The sequence below is a fragment of the Panthera onca genome, chromosome B4 (genome assembly GCF_046562875.1).
Source record: "Panthera onca isolate mPanOnc1 chromosome B4, mPanOnc1 haplotype 2, whole genome shotgun sequence".
Classification (NCBI taxonomy): Eukaryota; Metazoa; Chordata; class Mammalia; order Carnivora; family Felidae; genus Panthera; species Panthera onca.
The window spans coordinates 62,371,984-62,397,879 of NC_138345.1; the positions used below are offsets into that span (position 1 = coordinate 62,371,984).

Consider the following 25,896-nt stretch of genomic DNA (forward strand, 5'->3'; position numbering starts at 1 on the left):
TAGTCTAGGGTAGTTTGCTAGAGCAGCCGAGTAGATTAAGGCAGTGCCAAAACACTAATTGTGGTTACCCTTGGATATTGATATTAGGCATGCCTTTTCATGTCTTCTTCATAATTTTCTGTAGTTTGGAATTTTTCAGCAGTTAACATAAAATACTTTTATAATCAGAAAAAAGGCAATAAATTCCATTATTTAAAGATTTTTTTAAGGAAAGTTAAAAATAAGAAAAGAGGGGCGCCTGGGTGGCTCAGTCAGTTAAGCATCCGACTCTCGATTTCGGCTCAGGTCATGATCTCATGGTTCATGGGTTCATGCCCCACATCGGGTTCCACACTAACAGTGTGCTTGGGACACTGAGATAGCCTGCTTGGGATTCTTTCTCTCCCTCTTTCTCTGTCCCTCCCCCTGCTCGTCTCTCTCTCTCTCTCTCTCTCTCTCTCAAAATAAAGAAATACACTTAAAAAAAAATAAGAAAAGATATGAGCGCCTGGGTGGCTCAGTTGGTTGAGTATCTGATTCTGGATTTTGGCTCAGGGAAAAGATATGGGCACCTGGGTGGCTCAGCAGGTTAAGCGTCTGACTCTTAATTTTGGCCCAGGTCATGATCTCACAGTTTGTGGGATTGAGCATTGCACCGGGCTTTGCGCTGACAGCATGGAGCCTGCTTGGGATTCTCTCTCTTCTGTCCCTCTCCCACCCACTCACGGCATGCCTGTGTTCTCTCTAAAATAAAACAAAATAAAATAAATAAAATAAAATAAAATAAAATAAGCTAGAATCTTTAAAGAACTGAAGGCCAAAGAGAAGACAAAAGGAAATCCTTTGGGCCATCTCAGTGATTCTTAAGGAGCTAACTATTATAACAGTTGCTCAATAAGCAATGTTTATAATGATGATCCTAATATACTAGGGTCTAGGATACATTATTCAGTTAAAAAAACAGCAGAAAAGTATATATTATATGCTAACATTTATCTAAGGTGGGAGGATGGGGGGTATATTTTAAATTAAAGCTAACACTAGAGATGAGAAGGAAAAGGAGGAAGAGAAGGAAAAAAGAAGAAAGGACTACCTATAGGTGAAGTGAGGTGTCAGGGCAGGAAGGATTGGGACAGGCCTCTCTGAGTACACCTTATTTTGCAGATTTAGAAGCAGTGTTTATAGGGTTATAAAACAAATTAAATCCAAGAAAAAAAAATCCTTCAAAATCAAAAGCAACATGAAACAGACAAGTCAAAACTACACAAAAAGGAACCATATCAAGTAAGTTTAAAACACGGGAATTTTACTGTATATACCTAGTACTATATACTTTAAAAGCAAAAAGCATTATAAAAAATTCACAAACTACTTTTAATAATCATATTGTTTCTGGTAACGTTGGTATTGTTATTTTGAGACTGTTACATGAGTAACGTAGGATAAAAAGGACAAAACAAATACGTAATTATACCTGTGTTGTTAGGAACCAGAATTTTCAGTGGTAGCAAGAGAGAGACGTACCATCAGTGAGATTAGGTAAACATCCTTGTAGTTCCAAATTTTAGCTGAAAGTGTTAGCTAGGGTGCAATGGGAAGTTACCCAAATAAGAGGGTTGCAAGTCATCGGGAGAAAGGAGGAGGGGAAAGGACAAAAGCAGGGAAAGGATGTTTTGCAAAACCAAAAGTTCCAGCCAAGGAGTAGCTCAACTAGGTGTTTCTCCTGAGAGCCCCCTGCTAGGTGTGTTTCACCTAGAGTGACTTACATGATCCAGTTTGAGCCGGACTGGAGCTGGGGACCTGTGCAGTAGCCCCCCTGAGTTCCTGAAGTTACCTTTAGTCCATTATAAAACTAAGACCCACCCCCTATGGGTGGGGTTTTCTGCCATTTTTTGAACATGGATACATGCACTAGCATGCTGACATCCTAGCATGCACAACTGAGCCCAATTGTTTATGCAAGCTCCCTGCCCCCATGCCCCACACACCCAATAAAAGCTTCCTGTACTAACTCCATGGGGAGACAGTGCTTCTGAGACAAAGAAACTGAAGGGACCCCATAAGAGACTGCTTTTCTGGCTCCTTTAATTACTTCTATTCTTGCTAGGACCTATACCCCTGCCTTACACACACCTTATAGAACAGATAATGCATGTCCTCCTTGTAAAGGTCAAGGTGTTAATACTTTACTTTAGAGTCTTCCAGCACAATAGATAACATCTAAGGAGTGATCAGGCAGGGTCTCTGGAATGTTTTCCAAGACAGCTGACTCACCAAGACCCCCTGGATCTTGGGCTTAAGTGACTTAGAGAGGTCACCTTAACACTCATCTTTGTTCTTAGATGCCTGAGAAGATAAGTGCACTGGACCACAATCCTCAATAAAACCCCAGACCCCAAGCAAAGTCAAGACTCACTCGCCCCTCCTTTCCCAGATGCTCCTTCTGTATCTGCCCTCCATGCCTTCAACAAACTGCTCTCACTTCCTCTTCACTCACATTTGATTTCTATTCTGCCTGAAGCAAAGGACCCTCTTCTCCTTGGACCCAGTCAGCCTGCATCACTTTGAGACCTATCTCCCTGTCCCCTTACTTGCAACAATAATAACAAGTTCTTTGCTTTCAACATTTCCTTGAATTGTGTTCAATTTGATGCACCCCAACCAGAAAACCACCCTGAATTCAATTAAAAGAATCAGAATGAACTCATTACCTGTTTTCATATTTTAAAGATAATTGATTTTGACAGAACTTGCCACTGAAAAGGCCTGGAGACACAGTGAATTATCCACTAGCAATGAGCACCACAAATGCCCTGATTTTGTTCCTAAAAATCATTCCCAAATAAAAGGAACCAAAAGCTCTTTGGAGAAGTGGATGTTTCTAGGTCTGGAGTAGAGAATGAATAAGATAAACATGGTATATCTAGAATAACAGGGAAGAGAACTGAAGTCACATCGAAAGGCCTTAAAGGCCAACTTGAAGAAAGCTTCACCAAAATGGGCATTTGAACATCAACAACAGAACCGGCAAATAAAGTTCAAGAATCAAGTGTTTGTCCTGTGTTGCCTATACAAACTGTATCCTCAGGATAACCAAATATTTTATGGAGGAATGTTTCTCTTGATAGATATTCTAGCAAATAAATGAGGAGAGAATGATAGAACTAGAATAGCACATTTTTCAATCCCTACTGAAATAATGGGTCTAGGTATATAGTAACTCACTTCTCCTGAAAGTATGTAACACTGTCTATGAAGTATTTTTACCCAAAATAGAAAACCTGAATGCAATCAAACTTCTAAATCCACCAATTTACGGGAAATATAGTGGACTGACGAACTGATATGTTCTTCAACTGATATGTTGACATCATGGAGATGAAATCAGCAAAAGGCAGACTGTGGGAAGCATCACAAAATGAAAAGAAAAAAAAAAGTAAAGAAAACAAAACAAGGCAAAATTGTGAACTGCAAACCATTCTCAGCATCACACTGCATTCTAGCCATGGACTGAGACCTGACCCAACTAACGTGGCTTCTAACAACCTAACACGGAGTTCGTGGAATGAGCCAGTCCCCTTTTAAGTTCCTCTCCAGAAGATCAGAGTTGTCAAAGGATTTCATGTTTGTTCTAATTAACATCTTAAGATAAGCTCCTGACCTGCCTTTCTTAGAACATTTAATAAAAAGGGTAAATAACTGTCAATCCTTCCTCAAGTCTTTTTGAGATGCAGCAGAGGCATCTCCTACAACCCAGGAGTGTCTTTCTCAGGGATCTGAGAACCATTCCTGTAATACATTATCATCAGAAAGGACAGGGCCTCTGTCTCCCACTCTCTGCAGGGGGTTAAAATCCTATTTCAGTAACTGCTAGCTAGCAAACACCACTAGCCTGACCGCATTTACACTGACCAAATCTTCGTGATTTTCCAGTTGAGTCTTCCCCCTCTCTCCCACCTCATTCTCTCTTTAAAATCACCCAGTCACCTTTGCATAAATTGGAAAGGGGTTCAGCTCTTTTAGTAACTAAATGAAATCTGTTTCTGTTGCTTCAATATCCAGCTGTATTTATCTCTGATAAAAGCAAACTAACAAACTCAAAAAGAACAGCATTGGAAGGGAGAATTTATGGATTAACAGACACTTTAGAGGCTTATCAACCAATTGCAAGGTACAGATGGACATTACTTGTATTCTGTCTAGAACAAGTGAAAAAGTATCAAAAGGTGAAATGTAATGACTAATTAGCAATTTGATGATATTAGGAATTAGTGTTCTTTTAGATATGACAGTGCCATTACGGTTGTGTTTAAGAGAAGAGTCCTTATATTTTAGAGCCCTACTGAAATATGTATATATGAAATTACATGATGTCTGGAAACTCGATTCAAAACAATTTGAGTGTGGAGAAGGTACTGTTAATCATTAAAGAAAAGTAAGGTTCATTATACAGTTTTATCTAACTTTGTGCAGGTTTGGCATTTTCCATAATAGTTGTTTTTTTTTTAATTAGGAAAGTCAAATGACAAAGGGCTAGCATCTATAGTATATTAAGAACTCTCAAAACTCCACGCTTAAAAAAAAAAAAGCAACCCAATTAGAAAATAAGTGAAGGACATGAAGTGACATTACATTATGAAATATATATATTTCATAAACATATGAAAAGGTATTCAATGTCACTCGGCATTAGGGAAAGGAAAATAAGACTATAGGAGATAACACTATGTATCTTAGAACAGCTAAAATTAAAAAACAGTAACAATACCAAATGATGAGAAGGATCCAGAGAAACGGGATCTCTCCTACGTTGCTGGAGGGAATACAACGCAGTACAGCCAGTACAGAAAATAGTTTGGCAGTTTGTTTAAAATCTAAATATACACTTACCAAATGACCCAGCAACTACTCTTTTGGGGCATTTAGACCAGAGATATGAAAATTCATGTCCACATAAAACCTGTACATGAATTTTCACAGTAGCTTTATTACAAATAAGTTTTTCAAATAAAATTATTAAATTTTATTACAAATACAAATTTCATTGTATTTTGAAACTGAAAACCAAAACAAAAAAACTCAAAACGTTCTTCAATAGGTGAAGGTTAAAAACTGTGGCCCACCCATACAGCAAATCCATAGGGTATAATACTACACAGCAATAAAAAAAGGAATAAACTATTGACATACACAACTTAAGTGGGTTTCAAAGACATTATGCTCAAGAAAAAAAAGCCAACTTCAAAAGGCCACATACCGTATGATTCCATTAATATAACCTTCCTGAAATGACAAAATTATAGAGATGGAAAACAGATTCATGGTTGCCAGGGTTTAGGGCTGCTGGCAGGGTAGAGAGCAGGTACAACTACAAACAGCATAAGAGACATCTTTGTTGATAGAATAATTTGGTATCTTGATGCTTATAATTTGGTATTTTGATGCTTATATGAATCTACAGGTATGATAAAAACAACTTAGAACTATATGTCAATTTCCTGTATTTGATACTGTAGTATGGTTGCATTCTACGTAACCTTTAGGGGTAACTTGGTGAAGGGTGATGGGGACCTCTCTGTGCTATATTTGCATCTCCCTGTGAATCACAAAGTGTTTAAAATAAAAACTTTTTTTTTTTTTTCAACGTTTATTTATTTTTGGGACAGAGAGAGACAGAGCATGGACGGGGGAGGGACAGAGAGAGAGGGAGACACAGAATCGGAAACAGGCTCCAGGCTCTGAGCCATCAGCCCAGAGCCTGACGCGGGGCTCGAACTCACGGACCGTGAGATCGTGACCTGGCTGAAGTCGGACGCTTAACCGACTGCGCCACCCAGGCGCCCCTAAAATAAAAACTTTTTTAAAAGTCCAGGTAATCTAATCCTAAATCCCATGTATATCTCCCTGTGCCATACTACCTCATCAATGAAGAACATTAAGCTCAAAACGTGAACAGGTGCTAAAAAAGAAAAACAAAAAACCAAAAAACTTCACAGGTGCTCATGCAGCCAGCACAGTGGACACCCAGGACTCCAAGATGGTGTCAGTCATATCTGTGAAAGAGAAGCAACCCATGGATGTCAAAATAGGAGAGCTCCAAGCTGGATACTGATGGGGGATACCACCCCTAAAAGCATTGCTGGAGCATTTGAGGTAATTGCCATTGTCACAAGTATGTCAATGTGAAAAAAGGGAGGGTTGCTAGGATTTCTACACTTGATCTTAGTCCAAAGGCTGAAAAGCAATTCTTTACTGGGAATTCTAAATGATTTTGAACTACTGCCCTTCTTACAAGGAGCTCAAATATGAGTGGTTAAACAAGTACCAGTGAAAATGGCTCAGTGTGGCAGGTGCACTCTGTATTCTTGACATGACCTTTGCCTGAAACCCCCAAATCCTTTCATGTCCCAACTGAGAATTAACACCCAATAAAAAATGACTGGTATCAAAATAATACAAAAACAAAAACAAAACAAAACAACTCCCAATAACTCATAGATTCACCATCTGAAGTTCCCTTATTTTGAAAAGGAGCTAGCATAGGCTGGATTTGGTTACTGTTCTCAGCATCTGAATTATCAGAACTTCTGGCTTCCTTCCTTTAATATACCAAGTTTAGGATTCGATCGCCCAGAGGGTTTCAAAGTGCATAGGGTTTACAACTGAAATCAATGGAAAATTTGACTATTAAGAAGCTAAGTCAAACTTACTTATATCACTCTTCCCCAAAAGCATCCAGAAACTTAATATAAGACCTCAAAAACTAGAAGAGAGAAGATGTGTAAAATTGGGATAAACATCGTTATTCTAAGCCAGAGAGAAGTAATTTAATGAAAACCCTCAAACATCTGAACCTAAATTATACTCACTTAAACTCCCCATAGACCTCAACAGCTAAAAACTGACATATGTGTATATATATATATATATATATATATATATATATGGAACAGTCAATTGTGTGTAACATAAATAAACACTAAATCATAGTCTCTCTTGTTGGGGCGTTTCTGAAAAGTACTGCTAAATGTAACTGTACAATTTCCTCTTTCAGACAATTCAAAAGTTCAAAGAAAACAGAAAGCCCAACACAAGAAGGGAAATAATAAAAACATACCTGAAAGAAGCTAAGTGTGCAAACAACCTCTCCTAATTATTAAACAGTTGAGATGTTTTCACTAACAGGGCAGTCTACAGGGAAACTGAAAATAATTTCTTTCTCATCACTTTGAATAGGAAAACAAATGTAGTGTTAGTAGAACAGAGCAGTCAAAAATAAACACCAATTTTCCATTTTCACTCTTTTTCTGGGTAAAACATGGGATTTCCAGAGCAGTTCTTAGTGACCAGTTAGAGTAAAAGGAGGCTAAAAAGAAAACTTGAGCCTTGTGAACTCTTAACAGCTTGAGTAAAATTAATAGTAAATAATTTCAAACACACTTTCTCATATCAGAGGAAATATACATGGTGTAATCTCATTTGACTATACACATCACATCCAAAAATGATAATTGTGACAACAAAAAGATGGCCTTCTCTTTCTTCTTAATCCTAAATTAGTACTAAATTGCTTTAAACAAAGGCACATCTGTTTCACTTCCTAATGTTAAGAAATACCAAAAGTAGGGTCATTGGGAAATGTTTTTTGTTTTTGTTTTTTTAAATTTTTTTTACCTTATTTCTCACTCTTCTAAAGCTACATTGATCAGACCTCGGTGTGAATGGTGTATAAGATCTCTGGTTCTAGAGTCAGGTAGATCTGGCTTCAAATATTGACTCTGCTACTATGAGCTATGAGTTGTAGTGAGGATTAAGTGAGAAAATACAGTGAGAGCACTTAGCATAAGGCATGGGGGACTCACACACACACACACACACACACACACACACACAGTAGGGTATCCTCATTATTTCCTAACTGTGTTATTGCAAATGACTGGTTAAAACGGACATAAAGAATTTTTCCAACTCAGTAGTTACACAGAAAACATGCTAACATGCCCCTTGTTGTTCCGATGTGCCATGCTTTTTTTTAAATAAAACTCCAAGAACATTTTCCTTTCTGTTACAAACAGTGCTTTTCTACTGCCCATCTAAGAAACTTTTTAAAAAGAGCAATTGGGCATAGGATGATAAGATCATATCTTTTCAATACACATTTTTATTTCTACAAGTAAAATGCATTCACAGACATTGTAAATGAAATGCTGTTCAACACTAAGAAAAGATTTCCCTGACTCAAATATTTATCATTCCGTGGTAGCAAATTAAATGAACTTGTGCTCTATTGTTGGCACAAAGGTTCAGAAAACAAATTCCCCGGCTTAGTATAAAACAGTCTACAACTCAGAATTTATTTATTTTAATGTTTATTCATTTTTGAAAGACAGAGAGAAACAGAGCACAAGCAGGGGTGGGGCAGAGAAAGAGGGACACACAGAATCTGAAGCAGGCTCCAGGCTCTGAGCTGTCAGCACAGAGCCCGACGCTGGAGCTTGAACTCATGAACCACGAGAAAATAACCTGAGCTGAAGTCGGACGCTTAACTGACTGAGCCACCCAGGTGCCCCTACACTCCAGAATTTAAAACTGCCATATTTGCTTCTATGTAATTTTTCACATGATTCTTTGTTCATATGCAGTGGTATAGTATCCCTTGTTCCCAATTTACTATAAAAAGAAAAAACCTTTCCATGAAGTGATATAACATCCAATAAACTAATAGTAAATGTAATACATAAGGATTTCTGTGCTTAACAATTCATTTTTGCTTTGCTACCTAAATTAAACATCAGTTTTTTTAAAAAGACAGAAAGAAAAGAAATCCCATTCTATAATACTTATGGTTCTAAAAAAATTTTTTTTCACAAACCTGACTACTGATTCTAAAAGAACAAATTAGTTTTGTAAGAGGCATTATTTTCTATTGAAAACACAACCGTCAACTAGAAGAGATGAAGAGGTCTAGTGATGCAAAATCACAAGTAATATTACTGAAAAGCTTGGTAAATGAATACAATTTTTTACTGAAAACTGTTTTTAAGTGTTATGCTATATATTCTGACAAAAACTTCATTGGGAACCACAATACCAAAATTAAAATCAAGCAAATTCAAACTTCCTAAATGGGTTCTCTCTTTTATAAACAAAGCAGGCTAAGACACCCACAGAAGGTACACAAACTACTCTTGTACCTCATGTTCACTATGGTCTAAGATAATAGTCTATGTTACATGGCAAGATTATCAAAAAAAGGTGAGCCTGGGGTGACTTTTCTTGGCCCTGAAAGATCCAGTACCACCCATTCAACTTTCAATGGCTATTGAATTTTAACTAAACTCAATCCAGCATCTGCCCAAGTCACTAAATTAAAACTTCTACTAAGGTCATCAAACAAGTGAATACCCTGAACCACATTCAGTCTGTATCTTACTGGACATCTTAGCTACATGTGGCACTGTTCACCAAACCTGTCTTGGAAATATCTCTGCCATCTTGGATTCTTTAAAAATCTTCACCATGGCTTTTCTTCTTCTACCCACCCCTAATATGCCATTTTTAATTAGCACATTTTATTCTTATATTAAACACTAATCTCTTAATGATCTCATTCACTTTCAGGATTTTAAATGGCACATATATGCCAATGCCACCCAAATAGTGGAGTGCTGGTAAACTGGCTGGGGCGGGGCGCAGTGGAGACAAAGCGAAGTGGAAGGAAAGATTGATTTGTATCATTTGCTAATTTCTGTGGTGGAAATACTCCCTCCATGGCTGATTTCAAGCTATCCATGTGATGGCACCGAAATGAAGTTGGGAAGAGATGCCCATAATGGGCTCTGTGAACTAGGAAATGCCTGTTCTTGGTACACATGCTCCAACCCACATCTCTGCCAAACACCAACCCTGAGCATCAGTTTCCCACATCAAACCACCTCTCCCTGAATTTTCAGAGTTTCAACTTACTGCTTTCCTCTCTAAATCTCCTCTTCTCATTCTCTGTTATACCCAGCCTAGAAGTCAGACAATTATCTTTGATTCCTCCATTTCATCATCCACAAACTCTTTTCCAGCTATGACATTATCTCCATATAAATTAATGGAAGTTTCCTTTTTGTGTCTTATTGCTATTTCACATGAAATAAATGGATATATTTACCCAAATCTGGAGAGTTTATATGGTATGACACGCATTAAAATAGGAGTCATAGCGTATTTTAATATATATGAGTCTATTTTGGCATAAATAAATATGCAAAAAATGGAGGAGAAAGGAAAGCTCTTCCTAACAGTAGAAAGCCAATAAATACATATGCAAGGAATGACAGAAGAAGAAAATCGCCATTTAGCAACCACAGCAGTCGTAAGTGAATTGAGCAAGAAAATATTAGTGGATTCTAAAACCAGTGGGTAGAAGTAGATTTACAGTCTCAGGGTATATCCCCACAATCTATTTATTAATTACAAAAGGGAGGAAGGTAGATTCACAGTAGAGAAACAGTACGTACCATCTTATTTTTATCTTATTTATTTATTTATTTATTTATTTATTTTTGACACAGTGCAAGCGGGGGAGGGGCAGAGAAAGAGGGACAGAGGATTTGAAGCCCGCTCTGCACTGACAGCAGTAAGCTTGATGTGGGGCTCGAACTTACAATGAGAGATCATCACCTGAGCCGAAGTTGGACACTCAACCCACTGAGCCACCCAGCTGCCCCCGTACCATCTTAATTAAATGAGCCAAGGTAACATGATACCCGTAATGGGACAAATTGACACCATGTGTCTCTTGGTATACTGCAATGAGAATACAACATCATTTCTGTTGTATTCCTGACAAAAATACATGATCTGAATCTAATTATGAGAAAGTATCAGACCCAAACTGAGGAACACTTTGCAGAGTACGCGGCCCTGTACTTACAAAATGCCTCAATGTCAAGGAGAGAGAGAAGGACTGATGAAGTGTTCCAGATGAAGGGAGGGGTAAAAGACATAACAAGTGAATATAACACATGATCTGGGATTCATTTTGCTGTAAAACATATTATTAGGATGATTGATAAAAATCAAATTAGGTCTGTAGGTCAGAAAATAGTATTGTTGCAACATTAACTTGCTGACTGTGATAACTGTTCTGTAGTTATGGAAGAGAATGCATATTTGTCAACTAGAGACGCCATGACAAATATTGAAGATTGGGTGTCTTAAACAACAAAAATTTATTTGCTCACAGTTCTGGAGGCGTCACATCCACGTCCAGGTCCAGCAGGGTTAGTGTCTGGTGAGACCTCTCTTCCTGGCCGCAGACAGCTGCCCTCTCACTTGTCTTAGTTTTTCTAGGTCCTCACTGTCTCCTAGCTTAATGGCTATCTTTGGAAATCAGTCCCTCCCATAAAACAATTTGCCGGGAGCCACGAGGCAAACTGACTCATCTCATAGCCTCTTAAGAGAAATTCCTTTCTTTTGGTAATAGGTGGTAAAAGGGCTTGGTACTAAATTCCAGCGAAGACAGTAATGCACTCAGAGGAAAACAATGACTGTAATCAGCACGTCCTTTGTTTTAAATGCACTGCTTTCTTATGAGACAAGATGGAAGGTAAGGTCTTTGCATCTCAAAACAGGTTAAACCAAGCAACAGGCAATATAGGAGATAGGAAACTCAATTTATTTAAATCTCAATTACTAAAGCATATTGCTTTTGCATCTTATATATGAAGTGTGACAATAAAGTAATGAAATCACTTTTTTATTTGGTTCATAAACTGGCACTGATGGAAATCCCAAAATAAGATTGAGAAATTGTAAAATGGATGGAATAAGTTTATAGCCGAGATCATTCATTTCAAAGTATATAACCCTCATTGAAATATGTAAGCTCTGATCTATTTATTAAAACTATGTCATAGTACTTGAACTTCACAGCTCATATATACACATATATGAATTTGGTGATAAACAGAACTAAACTCTGAAGCGTATGTGTGTTTTCCTATTCTTTGAATTAAAAAAAAAAGTCTTTCAAATTTGAATACACATTTTATTTTACTACATTTTAGAAAAATCTTTATGTTAACCCTTGAGACCAGGATAAAATAACTGGCTTAAGATAAAAACTGTTTTTGGGGGTGCCTGGCTGGTTCAGTCAGTGGAACATGCAACTTTTGATCCGGGGATTATGAATTTGAGCCCCACGATGGGTGTAGAGATTACTATAAAAATAAAGAAAATAAAAATTTAAAAACTGTTACGGATTCTTTACCACCATGACCATCCAACTGACCATCACCTGAAGCCAAAACTGAGGAAACAATTCTCAGTCATTCAGGTATTCACATTCACGGGGGAAATATCTCAGAAAGTTTCGTATGATGACTATGCGTTAAGTTATATGTTAACGACTCATGAGCCCAAAAGTAAAAAACAAAAACAAAAAACCCTACTCCACCAAAATGATGTCCCAAGGACTGTGATGAAGAAGGCAGAGGTTAAAAAAAAAAAAAAAAAAGGCAAGGGCTCCTGCGTGGCTCAGTCAGTTAAGCTTCAGACTTCAGCTCAGGTCATGATTTCACGGTTCGTGAGTTCAAGCCCCATGTCAGGCTCTGTGCTGACAGCTCAGAGCCTGGAACCTGCTTCAGATTCTGTGTCTTCCTTTCTCTCCCTTTACACATTTAATAAACATTTTAATTTTTAATGTTTATTTATTTTTGAGAGAGAGAGAGAGAGAGCGCGTGCGCACTCACAAGCAGGGGAGGGGCAGAGAGAGAGGGAGACACAGATTCCAAAGCAGGCTCCAGACTCTGAGCTGGGGCAGAGAGCCTGATGTGGGGCTTGAACTCATGTACCGTGAGATTATGACCTGAGCTGAAGTCAGATGCTTAACTGACTGAGCCACCCAGGCATCCCTAAAAAAAATTTTTTTAAGGCAGAGGCAGAGAAGAGCAAAAGTGAGTGTACTGCACATAAAAAAGTTTGTTAATAGGAAGAAAGAACATGAAAATTTGAGATTATCCAGACTCAATGCTATGAGGCTCAGATGGACACCAGTGACCACAAAGGCCTGATGCTGTGTCCAGAAGGTAGCTGACTGATCACTAAAGGAAAGGCCATAACAGAAGACCTTAATAAATCAAAGAAAGAATCTATGAGCAGATGAAAATGTGCTCTTTCTGCAGAGACTAGACAAATGTAATGGATAATAACTCAAAAATATTCTCAGTTCATAAGCACATTTTGATCTAAATTAATGATCTCAGTATACATTGCCATTACTCTGGATGGAGAATGTTCAAATGGTTACCAATGTTCTTAATGTACTCATGTCATTTTTATCTTCACTGATATCATTATGATATGATTTGACTCTCCAAGCAACACAATTTTTCTTTTTAATAAGCTCTTCCTTCTCTTCTCTTTCCCATAATCATGCATTGTTCTACTTCATTCTCATACCTTCCCTCACCATCTTTATTTCATTTTTGTCCTCAATTCTTCTTACAACCTTTTGCTCTTCTTATTGTGTGTTCTATGTACTTCATTTTTAAAAAATGCGTGACTGAGTCCTGAAGACCAAAGATAGGACTTAAGAGCCAGAGTCTACTTAAATGGCCTCAAAGGACATGCTCAACATCACTAGCCATTAGTCAAAATGAAGTACCACTCGGCACCCACTAGGATGGCTATCATCCAAAAGACAGCCAATAAGAAATATTGGTGAAGATGTAGAATAATTGGAAGCTTCACACATTACTGGTGGGAAATGTGTACCAGCACTGCCAGTTTGGAACACAGCTTTGCAAAAATGACAACATGACACTGTATAACCCAGCAATTTCTCTCCTAAGTATTTACCCACTCTTCCAAAAACTAAAAACGTATGTCCATACAAATATTTGTTTGCAATGTACATAGCAGGATTATAAAACCATCCAAATGTCCACTGATTGGTGAGTACATAAACAAAATGAAAACATTTGTAAATACTATTTGGCAAAAAAAAATGATCTATGTTATAACATGGATAAACCTCACAAACCTTCTAAGTTACAGAAATTCGATACAAAAGAATATTTTATTACCAGATTTGCAGGCAATGTCTAGAAAGGGCAAATCTATGAAGACAGAAAGCAGATGAGTGGTTGTCTGAGACCGGGGGTGGGGGTAAGAATTGATTGCAAATAATCATGACGGGTCTTTGGGGTGGTGGGGATGTTCTAAAAGTGGATTGTAATAATGTTTGTACAATTCTGTGCAATTATTAAAAAGTATTACGTTGTACACTTAAAATGGATAAATTTTACAGTATATGAATTATGCCTCAATAAAGCTTTAAAATACTGTATATCATTTTTATATAGTAGTGATAAATATCAGCATGACAAGTATCTATTCAGTGGATTCCACTATAAAATTAGAGATATATTTTCATGAAAGAAAAATCTGACAGCCTGGGTTGACAAAGGTGTTAAAATGCCCAGGCAGATTCATAGCATGTTGGATGTTATACTTTATTTCCCTTAGTGTTTAAAGAAAAGACGGAAATGTCCCCTTCATGTAGTATACTCCAGCTTAAAAATGCATCAAATTCAAGCCGTTAGACTATTGATTACATCCTTTTAATATTATTAACAACTGTATTAAAAATAGCTTATTTTACAAAAATGCTTTTATTCATAAGTCAAGCAGAGCCTGCAGCTGACCTAACTTTGGCATCTTTTCAGAAAACCATTGGTATTCTTTCCATGTTCCCATTATTCATTTATGTCTGTATACTTTGTAATAAATCTTTTCACACAGCACTATAAAGGTCCGTCCCATACCTGACCCACTACACTGTGTAAGCCTCTGGTAGGCAGAAACGATTTCTTCCAAGACTTGCATCACAACTAACATATAATGGCTGCTCAAGGAATTGGTTGAATCCCACATGTATTAGTGTTCTGTGACTGCCATAACAAAGTACCACAAACCTGCCAGCTCAATACCACGGAAATCCGTTTTCTTACTTTTCTGGGGGCCAGAGGCCAGAAATGAAGGCGTTGGCAGGGCCACACTCCCTCTGGAGGTTCTTGGGGAGAATGGGATTGACTACAGGCTAATGGGAAAATAGGAAGTAACCTTTTCCATGACCAAAATAAATATAATTCACTAAAACATGGGCCAGCTGCATATTCTTCCTCCATGCTTTCCGATTTTTTCCAAATTTTCCTTTTGATGAAAAGCAGTTATTTCCTATGGTTCCTATAACTTCCACTAGTGTTTTTTCCAAAGGAGGTATACTTAAATATATCTGAGACTAGAATAATATATTTTAACTAACTATGAAGCAATACAAAAACAAATTTTGCTCTTTATCTTAACATTTTATCATAGCCTCAGGACCAGAGTCATCTCTATCTTTTGTCTATGTATTTGTTTATTTAGGGAAAAGATGTGACCAATCACACACATGTCTAGATCTGAGACACTGCAATTTATGTAAGTATGGAATTCTACTGGTTTCCCCGGGAAGAAGGGAGGGAACAAAAAAGTAATGTATTATTAAATATTGTAAAAATGAGAATAAGTGAAGATGGCCATCAGCTTTTTAAAACTCACTTCTGGATGTGACTAGAACTAAAAAACCCCAATGTCTCCACCTGTGAACTAGAATCCTAAAAAATACTGTAATACACTTCTACACTCTGTCATCTGAACTATCAAAGATTTGAGTTACTCTTTAATTTCCTAGATATGTCCCAAGAATGCATGAAGTATACATGTTAACAAACTTCTGTATGTTTTTCTCTTGTGAATCTATCTTTTGTTTAGGGGACTCAGCCAAGAACTCAAAGTAGAAGGAAAATTTTTTTGCTCCCCTACTGCTGCATGAACAAAACTCTAGTCCCTGAGAAACCAAAGTACAAGTTCTTCTCCTGGAGCAGAATTCAACTCTGAGCATCTCGCTTTCTTAGAGAGGTTGATTAATTATAGCCTATCTAAGAAAGAACAATCATAATAACAAGAAATAAACAATGGTGTATGAAGAGAAGCTAAAGAATATAAAGGTGTTTATCCTGGAGAATAAGAAAATGTTGCCTGCAAATATCTGCAGGATGCCAGTGGAGGAAGAGTCAGACAAGTCTTCCTCACTCCAGAGGAATGGGCAGCCTCAGGAAGTCTTGAGCACAGGGTTACTCAGAGGTCAGAGTAGAGGCCAAACACAGATAGCAACCCTAAAGTGCAGAGGGTGCTGGGGGAGGGGTCAACTCTATTACCACCAAGTTCTCTTCAAATCCTGAGAGTCTAGTCCATCCACTGGTCAGGCTAAACGAACTCCTCTCTGGTCACTCAGTGCTAGGTCTAGTCTGCTCTAGAGAACCCTTAGGATGTGCTTACAGATTGATCCTGGAGAATCACATCTTCTATATCCTACCTTACTGAAGCTTTCTTTTTAAAAAAAATTTTTTTTAACACTTATTCATTTTTGAAAGACAGAGAGAGAGCGCAAACGGGGGAGAGCCAGTGAGAGAGGGAGACACAGAATTTGAAGCAGGCTCCAGGCTCCGAGATATCAGCACAGAGCCCGACATGGGGCTCGAACTCACGGACCGAGAGATCATGACCTGAGCCGAAGTCGGCCGCCCAACCGACTGAGTCATCCAGGTGCCCCTTACTGAAGTTTTCTAATCCCCAATAAATGTCTGCTTTGGAAAAAAAAAAAAAAGTACCATAGAAGCTATGAAAAGCCATAAAAAGGAAAACTGTAATTCTCATTATAATTTATCTCTTATCCCATCACTGATTCTACCAGGGCCACAGGATGTGTTTCCTACAGTTCTCCCTGTGCTTCCCAGAAATAAAATCAATCTACTAAAGAGGTTAACTCAAAGGGAAGCCCAGAATTTTATCATAATGCACACTGTCAGTATATGGTGCCTAAAAAACAATGCCTCCAGCCTTCAGAGAAAGACGCAATGGGGTACAGAGGGAGAGCTTCATGGAAAGGTGAAATCTGACCTGGGCTGTGTAGGAAAAGAAAGGTTTAGAAAGGGAGAAAGGTATCCATTTCCTAAAGGGCAAGAGCTTGAACAGCCAGGAACATTAAAGGCAGAGACAAGAGCAAAAATAATCCTATTTTCTGTTATGTTGAAACATAAAGGAATTGCATTTCAGAACCATGCTCAACCACTGCACACCTATTTTATCTGTGTTTTAAAGTAACGAAAAGTAGATCTTGGCTTCTGAATGAGCTACAATGCTAATGAGGTGGCACCATTAGCACAAGATTTAGTCTGAGGTAATTACTTCTAGCTATATTTTGGCTTCCTCATTGAAACGTAGGATGTAAAGAGGTGATTCTAGAAGTACTTATAACAGGGTTTGGAGTGGATGCGGTCATGTGGAACATTGGCTCCAAGAATCTTAAGCCGCTTGGGAACAGGCATCCATAAAAATAATTTCATTTCCTAGTGTATGGCCAGAACCAGTTCCCTGGAGTTTACTGTTACTTCTGTTGATGACATTCTACATAGGTATTTTTGGTAAACTTTAGTTTTTGTGCTGAGATTTCTTTTTCTATGGCACCATTTTGTTAATGATAACACGTGTGTACGTTTGTGTCCCCAGAATCAGCTGGCAGAAAGAGAGGAACAGTGGACAGAACTGAACACAGCCAGTGAAAAAATATCTTACATTGTATGTGGAAAACATGGGAGTTAGCGTGATAGCAGGAGAAGGCAATGGTATTCAAACCCTCGAGAAGAGAAGTGGTTCAGCCTGGAGGCTTTGGATCCTCTGGGGAAGATGAGCTCCCCACAGAATCATCCTTTGTTTTCTGGACATTAAGAAGTGACTCGGTTATATGTTGAGAATGGTCTTGGTTTTAGAACCATTCTTCAGGACCCTCGTTGGGTACAGCCCACCCAAACCCCTGCAGAAGGTATAGTGATGCTCCTTCTTGAACCACTTCTACCATTTTGGTCCTCATAACGTCCCTGAATCATGGGTGTAGCTTAGCTGTCATATATTATTCATTTCCTTTGAGAATAGGGCTTGCTTGGCTACCATGTGCAATTTCTTTCAGAATCATGAGCGTGTGTGCATGTGCGCACATGCGCGCGCACACACACACACACACACACTCAGCATCTCCTTCTCCTCTGCTCTCCAGCCCTCAGGCATCCTGTGCTATAAAGGCTGGGGTTCAGAGGGCTAAGCACTCAAATTACTCCCAGCACTTCCCTTTCTTTTTTGAACACAGCTTCCCCAACACAAATTGCCAGGAGCCACTAGCCCTTCTCCCAAGCTCTGATTTTAAGAGAGGTGATGGAACACAGCACTGCAACCAGGAGACAGCTGCAGGCTCTGACGTTACCCCTGGGCTGGCCTCTGCTCCATGTGGCTGTCCCCACCTTTCTTGTGGATCCTGTTCTTCAATGTGCCCTGAAGCGTTCGATCTGCAATTCTCCTATCCCCCAGAGGTCCATCCCTAGTCTCACCTCCACAGATAAACCTTCCTGTCTGCTGACCACCCTCCTCCCTATTTTTAATCTCCCCTAGCACTTAGAAACGCACGTTTTAGGTAGGGCCCTCTCTCCTCCTCTACTGCATTACAAGCTCTTTGAGACTGGGGATCACACGGTATTTTGTTTCTATCTCCATAGCACACAAAACTAGGTCAAACACTCAAAGAGCTGGACATTAGTTATTCCCAACAGATACAAAATTAACTCCTGTTAAGACACTGGGCACTCTGAGGAGACACACAAATGTCTTCATTCAGCAAATATTGTCCCAGATCCTTCTATCTGTCAGGCAGTGTGCTCTGCACTGTGGGACACATCAGAGAGGAAAAACGACACAGGCCCTCACCTCCTGTGACTTTCAGTCGCCTGAGAGAGACACCACACACATATATAATCACAAAGTGTGATAGTGGTTAAAATGGAAAGGCCTAGGATGGCATAATGACTGTAAAATGAGGTGACATCATTTCCTCTGAGCGGACAAGGCTTAACACAGTGTCTGCACATTAAGAACTTGAAGGATAAATGAGTGAATGAATGAATATAGCTAAGGAATGAGAAATTAAGGTGAAGAAAGCTACCAAAAACTTAATGCACTTTATTTACTGAGTAAATGCATATGTGAAAGGCACCGAGAAAATCTAGTTATAATTAAGAAACCCAAATTACAGGAACAAACAATTTGGTTGGAAGCCATTTCAGGGATCACTCAAAGCCACCAAAAGCAACTCCTAATCACAGAGCCCCTCTGAAAATCTGAAAACATACCAACATTACACACAGTTGCAAGGGGGCTCTCTATATCCCATGGACCCCAGGACAAGGACTGCATGCTATTCTACTCATAATATCCACCAAAGACAGGACTCCATTGCACGTTTCCAAACGTAGCTCCAGTATACCCACGCTGGTAGGTAGCTAGGAAAACTTGGGTTTGTGCAATACATTCTAAAGACACAATATTTTCCATGTTAGAAACACACACAAGCCCAAACATAAATCTAGAATCCATTTAAAAGAGCTTTAGTGCAATGCCTGGCATCGGAAGAAAGAAAACAATGTAGGCAAGAGAGTAAAAAGGAAAAAAAAAAAAAAAAGAAAGGATAACATATTTCCCCATTAGACACAGATAAGAACAATACATTTCCATGTTCTGCTTTTTAAAATCCGCATACATTCAAAAGAAAATTTGTGAATGAAAAATGCCACAGATTTTCAAAAGAAAGAAAAAACTGGAAAAGAAAATCATAAAAAGGCTCCACACTTCCCTGAGCCTTCCTAACCTTTCTCTGCCTGTCTTTCCTTTATAGAAATTAAATGCCAGACAGCAATGGAGCCAGTCACAACTGCACAACGCTTTTCCACATACACATCCACCTTCCAAAACGTGTTTAAAATTTTTACAATGCCTTTCTATTTACATGTTTTTTAAATGTTTTTGGTATTTTAAGTCTTCTTTACTAGAAACTAGCCTGCGAGATACGTTTCTTGAGGTTGCTGCAGTAGCTAATGAGAGAGAGGAGAGAAAGCACACTGGAAAGCCTGAAGTGCTCTACCATTGCAGAATCTGTCTCCCTGTCATTACAGAGAAGAAAATGCGGCCGGGAGACAGTCTCCGACATGAGGGCAAAGCACCTTGAAATACCGGTAAGAGAAGAATTGACAGTGAGCATATCATAATGTATAAATTTGTCCCATCATTATGTTGTACACCTGAAACTAATAACACTGTGTGTCAGTTACACTCAGAAGAAGAGCTAGGAAGGGATGTAGGCAGCCCAAGAGGGGCCATCCCGATGTAATGTGTCCCTCTCTCCAGCTCTTCTCAAACAAACAACATTTGGAGACTATCACTGTTTTTCTCATTTGTTTCTTTCATTTCTACCGAACAATGCTCTTTAATCAAGCAGCTGCCATGCTGCTAACTGGCTTCCCGTCTGAGCTACTCCAAACACAGCCTGCACCGCCTTGCCCGGGTCTGCAGAAAGTCTTTAGAGCTGTTAGGACACAGCGGATCCCTTGTAAGTCATTTGGCCGCTCCTGCTCCCCCTGCATGCCAATTAGTCTGCGGGCTGCTCTTCCTCTGCATCCACTGGAACCACACTCCTGTTTCAGGGATGTCTCAGGAATGAGATGATGCTGATGCCCACTGTGTGCCATCCACCTGGACCTCACACGTCCTTGGCCAAACCTGCCCGAACCCTTAGAAGACAATATTTAGAAAAGGACATGTAAAAGTTAAGTATTTTTCAAGGTAAGAAGGGAAAGCATAGACACAGGAATTAGTTTTATATGATGATTTGGAAAGGAAGAATATAAAGGATTATTAACATGAAATGGGTCTCTATGAGTAAAACACACGCATTTAGCATCGGGCTTTCCTTTCCCCTCAAACACACCAATACTATCAACATTACCCACTGTGTTCTAGTATCAAAACTTAAGGACTAGGTCATTGGTGTCACTGGGTTAACTCGAGCTGTAAACTACAAGAGGCAGGGCACTCCTGGCATTGCCATAATGAAGTGAAAAGGACTGAACGGTGGGAGTAGATGAGGGAGATCTGAATACAGGGATTTGGGAGCGGGAGGCAGGGCTTCACGGAGCTGCTGGAATTCTGCACGAGCTCTGGCAAAGTGATCTCGGTGCCACTGTACAAAGCAGCCCTGTTTCGGCCAGCTCGTATCTGAAAGGCTTTTCACAAGAGGTCACTACTGTCCACCATGTCATGGACTTCCCCTCCAACAAACCCTATGTAACAGAGAACCCCCCTCAAATAACCAAACTGCTCATTTCAGACTGTTCATCCTACATCAGATGGAACGAACACCAACACCACTGAGGGATGTGGAAGCCGCTTTTATGTGAAGAATCTCATTACAGCACTAAGGTATTCAGACAGGTTAACACCGCAAGAGAAGTTTAACTCCCAACATGTGCTGTCTTTGTAAGCTATCACCTTTTCCCAAGCTATCACCTCCTTTTTATTAAAGTAACAACTATCAAACAACGTTCTTGCCTAAAGATTCCTTTCATTAAAAAATTACTGAAGAGCCTAGGTGGCTCAGTCGGTTAAGCATCCGACTTCAGCTCAGGCCATGATCTGGCAGTCTGTGAGTTCGAGCCCTGCATCAGGCTTTGTGTTGACAGCTCAGAGCCTGGAGCCTGCGTCAAATTCTGTGCCTCCCTCTCTTTCTGCCCCTCCCCCTCCCCTGCTCACACTCTGCCTCTCTCTCTCTCTCTCTCTCTCAAGAATAAACACTAAAAAAAAATTTTTTTAATTATTGCAGAAACCAAAGCATTTTATGTGTTTTATGTCTAAGAGAAGAGAAACAAAAACTTAATTTTTAATTCACTGTATCAGTAATAAATCCATTACCTATTAACATATTTTATATTTAGAAATCTACATTTTCTGAAACAAAAAAAAAGTAAAAAGGAGTCGAATTTAAAAAATATATTTTTGCAAATCTCTTTAAATATCTGACTCAATAGAAGAGAATAGAAACTAAATTCTTGTATTTCCTTCCACATAAAATCTGTTACTATATGCTGTTTTGGTAAAAGTTTGGTAAAAGAAAATCTGTACTTGCTCAGATGTAGATGGGAAAAAGGGAAGTATTTTTAAAAGCTTTTAAGGTAATTATGGATATCCTTCTTTGATACTACATCACTCAACAAGTGGTAGTTTCTTAAACCTTAGCTGTAACATGGAATCCACTGGTCTGTTTTGAACTTTGAATAAAGCTTTTACCCACTGTGAAGGTTAATTTCATGTAGCAACTTGGCTAGGCTCTGGTGTCCGGTTTATTTGGTCAAACACCAGTCTAGATGTTGCTGTGAGGGTGTTTTGTAGGTGTGGTAAATATTTAAATCAGCAGACACTGAGTAAAGAAGATTATCCTCCATAACATGTGTGGGCCTCATCCCATCGGTCAAAGGCCTTAAGAGAAACAGACTGAAGTCTCCAAAGAAAAAGGGAATTCTGCTTCCAGACTGCAACATGGAAATTCTTCCTGGGTTTCTAGCCTTTGTACTCAGAACAACAGCATCAACCTTTCCTTAATTGCCAGCTTCTCAGGCTGCACTGCAGATTTCAGACTAGTCAGCCCTCACAGCTGCATGAGGCACTCCCTTAAAATTCATCTTTCTACCTCTCCCTCTCCCCACCCCTCTCTCTATATATATCCTGTTTGTTCAGGTCTCTGGAGAACCCGGACTATCACATCCATGCATGATTTTGTAAAATCATGCATTAATCACTTGGAAAATATTAGGTCGCTGAATTACACAAATATTCAAAATGTTTACAAATTTCATGATATACTATTTTGAAAATTCCTTTTGTTAATATCACTACCAATCTCATCAAAAGTCTTTTGGTATGAAAAGTTTGTCAAGCTCACAATGGCAGTTAAAAGTTTTCCAAAATTCTAATTTCTGCTGGAAAACTTGGATTTTAGCATTAGTAATAAATACTACTGGTTGTTTTCCTTGTAGTACTGGGCTCATTGCTCACTTGGGGAAAAAAAAAATGCCTATTAAACACCCAAGTCCGAATAACCATAGTTTTTCAATAAATGTTTCTACTAAAAATGATGTTTCATAAAGAAAGAAAAAAAGTGGCCAGTAAAGCTCACCATTCAATCGTACAAATAGTTCTTCTCAAGACATCGCTCTCCAGTGTGCAGTAGAATTGTTTTGTGCACAATACCAATTTCATCATGTGAACATATATCATATGAGTATACATGAAAAAGAGATATATTCAGCTGCTGGGTTGAGTATAATTTTTACTGCTTCATCAAGGACATTCTTAAATGAAACGGGAATTTTTTTTTAACTTCAAGTGTGCAGCAATATATACAATGACCACTAGCATAGTTTAGTGTCACTGGATTTGTGATAAGGGGCCAATTATTTTATTCGCCACTGTCTGCACTGTCAGTGTGCATATCAACACAGTAAAAAAGCCAAAGGATGTCTTTGTATTATTACGGCAATAATTTTGGCCTCACAGACTCCCTAAAAGGGTCTGGAGCCTCCCGTAGCTCTGGAGAACAGCTGAAGAAGCACAGAACTGACCTGCTCTCTCCCACACTCACATACCAACAAAGTCCAGAAGAGAAAACTCAGGCTGGCGGACACTGGGCATGATGTGTTCCTGGTTCATAGTGCCTAGAGGAAAGGGACGGCCCCAAGAGCCACGATCTTCAACTGGGGTACATGCAACCAGGGCGCACAAAGACCTTCCAGAACCGATTTGCTTTAGGAGTACAGTCTAGATCTCCACTTGTAGTTCTCGGTCTCCACCTTCTCTTTCCTACCAGTCCTGACTCTCTCTCCGTAAAAGAAATGGTATCTCTTACCATCCTGTTTTGTAGTAGTGCACGGTCTGGATGGTAAATACTCTCGGGCCACCCAACAAAGGTGTAGCTAGAAATGTTGGTACTGGTGTTACAAAGAAATGACTACAAAGACTGGAGGAAAATCACTTTGCAAGGGAGATGGTTTCCAATTGAATGCTTTCAACAAAACTGAAGCTGGAGCTAAAGGCCTTATGCACTGAAAGATCATTTAAAATGGTATCTGATGAAAGATCAGTAAGTGATTTTTTGGCACATCATCCAAAAGGAGTTAAAGAATTGAGAAGTTTTGTTATGAAAAGACCCCTTTCATTCTCTTCTACTCAATTGTACAAAAACTTTTCTTATTCTAAGCATATATATAAATGAAAAATTGAGAGAGCTGTGATGTTGAACTCATATTCAGGCCATCAATAAACAATATTCATAATTTAATAAGAAAATTAACTATCCAAATATTTAAAAGATACCTCCATCTCATTAAAATGCATTTCTAACAACAGTTTACTTTTCATTTTTAGTAAGTATGAACAGAATACTCAAGCAAACGATTATGTAGTATTTATTATGGGCTAGAAATGATCCTAAGCACTTCACATCCATTAATGCTCTTAACCTTCATAACATTCATGTTAGGTGAATATTATTCTTAATGCCCATTTTACAGATAAGGCAAGTGAAGCCAGAGAGCACCAAGAGTTAGAATTTGAATCCAAGACTTTTGGGCTTGAGTGTGTACATCTTCAATACATTATTTCAAATAAATACTATTTTGATATTTGTGAATTAATAATGATTACATTCATAACTAATCCAGAAGAAATTTTAATACTTAAATCCTAAGGGCACTGAGATTTAAAAATCATATTAATTTGTGGATTTTTTGTGCAAATACGATAAGGAGATTAAAAAAAAAAAACCATAAAACTGTATTACATGACAATGAGATTCCATAACCCAAAAGTAATGGAAATAGGAGTTCAAAGTGGAAAAGAATAATGTAAAATTCCAAGTGATAAAAGAGAAGCTTAATGATGTATGTAAAAAATGTATTACAGTAAGTAACAAAGTACTTTAGTATTTGTATTCCATTGGACATATTTAAAGCAGATATAACAATTTTATGTTGTTTTCAACATATATAATACATGAGAAATTATAGTCTTTGTAAGTACCGAAAACTTACCATGAACATTTTTTTTTAATTTTTTAAAAATGTTTATTTATTTTTGAGAGAGAGAGAGAGAGAGAGAGACAAAGCATGAGCAGGGGAGGGGCAAAAAGAGGGAGACACAGAATTGGAAGCAGGCCCCAGGATCTGAGCTGTCAGCACAGAGCCCGATGCAGGGTTTGAACTCAAGAACTGTGAGATCATGACCTGAGCTGAAGTCAGACACTCAACCGACTGAGCCACCCAGGCACCCCTACCATGAACAATTTTAGATGCTAACCTAAATGTAGAGGGAATCCATGGTTTTTAAAAATTAATTTAGAAGGTATGTGGTACAAAATGTTTAAAGACTATTGTCCCACAGAGGGAAAAGTTTCAAGCACCAACTCCTTGGCCTAAAGAATTTTCTTAGAATGGCTTGACATCTACCAGGTCTGAAATGAATGGGGCCTGTGGAACTCACCTGGAATGGCTCAGCTTTAGTTTAACAACCCTGTCAGTCTTCCTTTACCAATGTTCATTACACGGAAATGTATCTTTCCTCCAGATTTACTAAGAGGAACAGCTTTATTTATGTACAAAGCTTAACAGAGCTGTGTTCCTGAACAAAAACAAAATAAATTTAACAATTTCTAAGGGTCTGAAGAGAGTTTAACAATTAAATTCTTTTGTTTAAATGTTTTCTATTAGATACGAAGAAGTACTATCCTGTAACACTCACATGCAACTTGATCGTAATCATTTAGTAATTATTACGAGATTCTTAAAGTTTTGTCATGTTGGGATTTATAATTCCTTCCATAAATGGAAGGATGTGCACTTCATTATAAACTAATGGCCCAATAATTACTATTCTATAACACAATGCAGATCA

General features: G+C 38.5%; 1 protein-coding gene across 3 annotated transcripts in view; it reads right to left on the minus strand.

Moving 5' to 3' along the window:
- TMTC1 (transmembrane O-mannosyltransferase targeting cadherins 1) overlaps nucleotides 1-25,896 on the minus strand; it is a 278,857-nt gene that overhangs the window by 172,579 nt on the left and 80,382 nt on the right. The window lies entirely within an intron of this gene.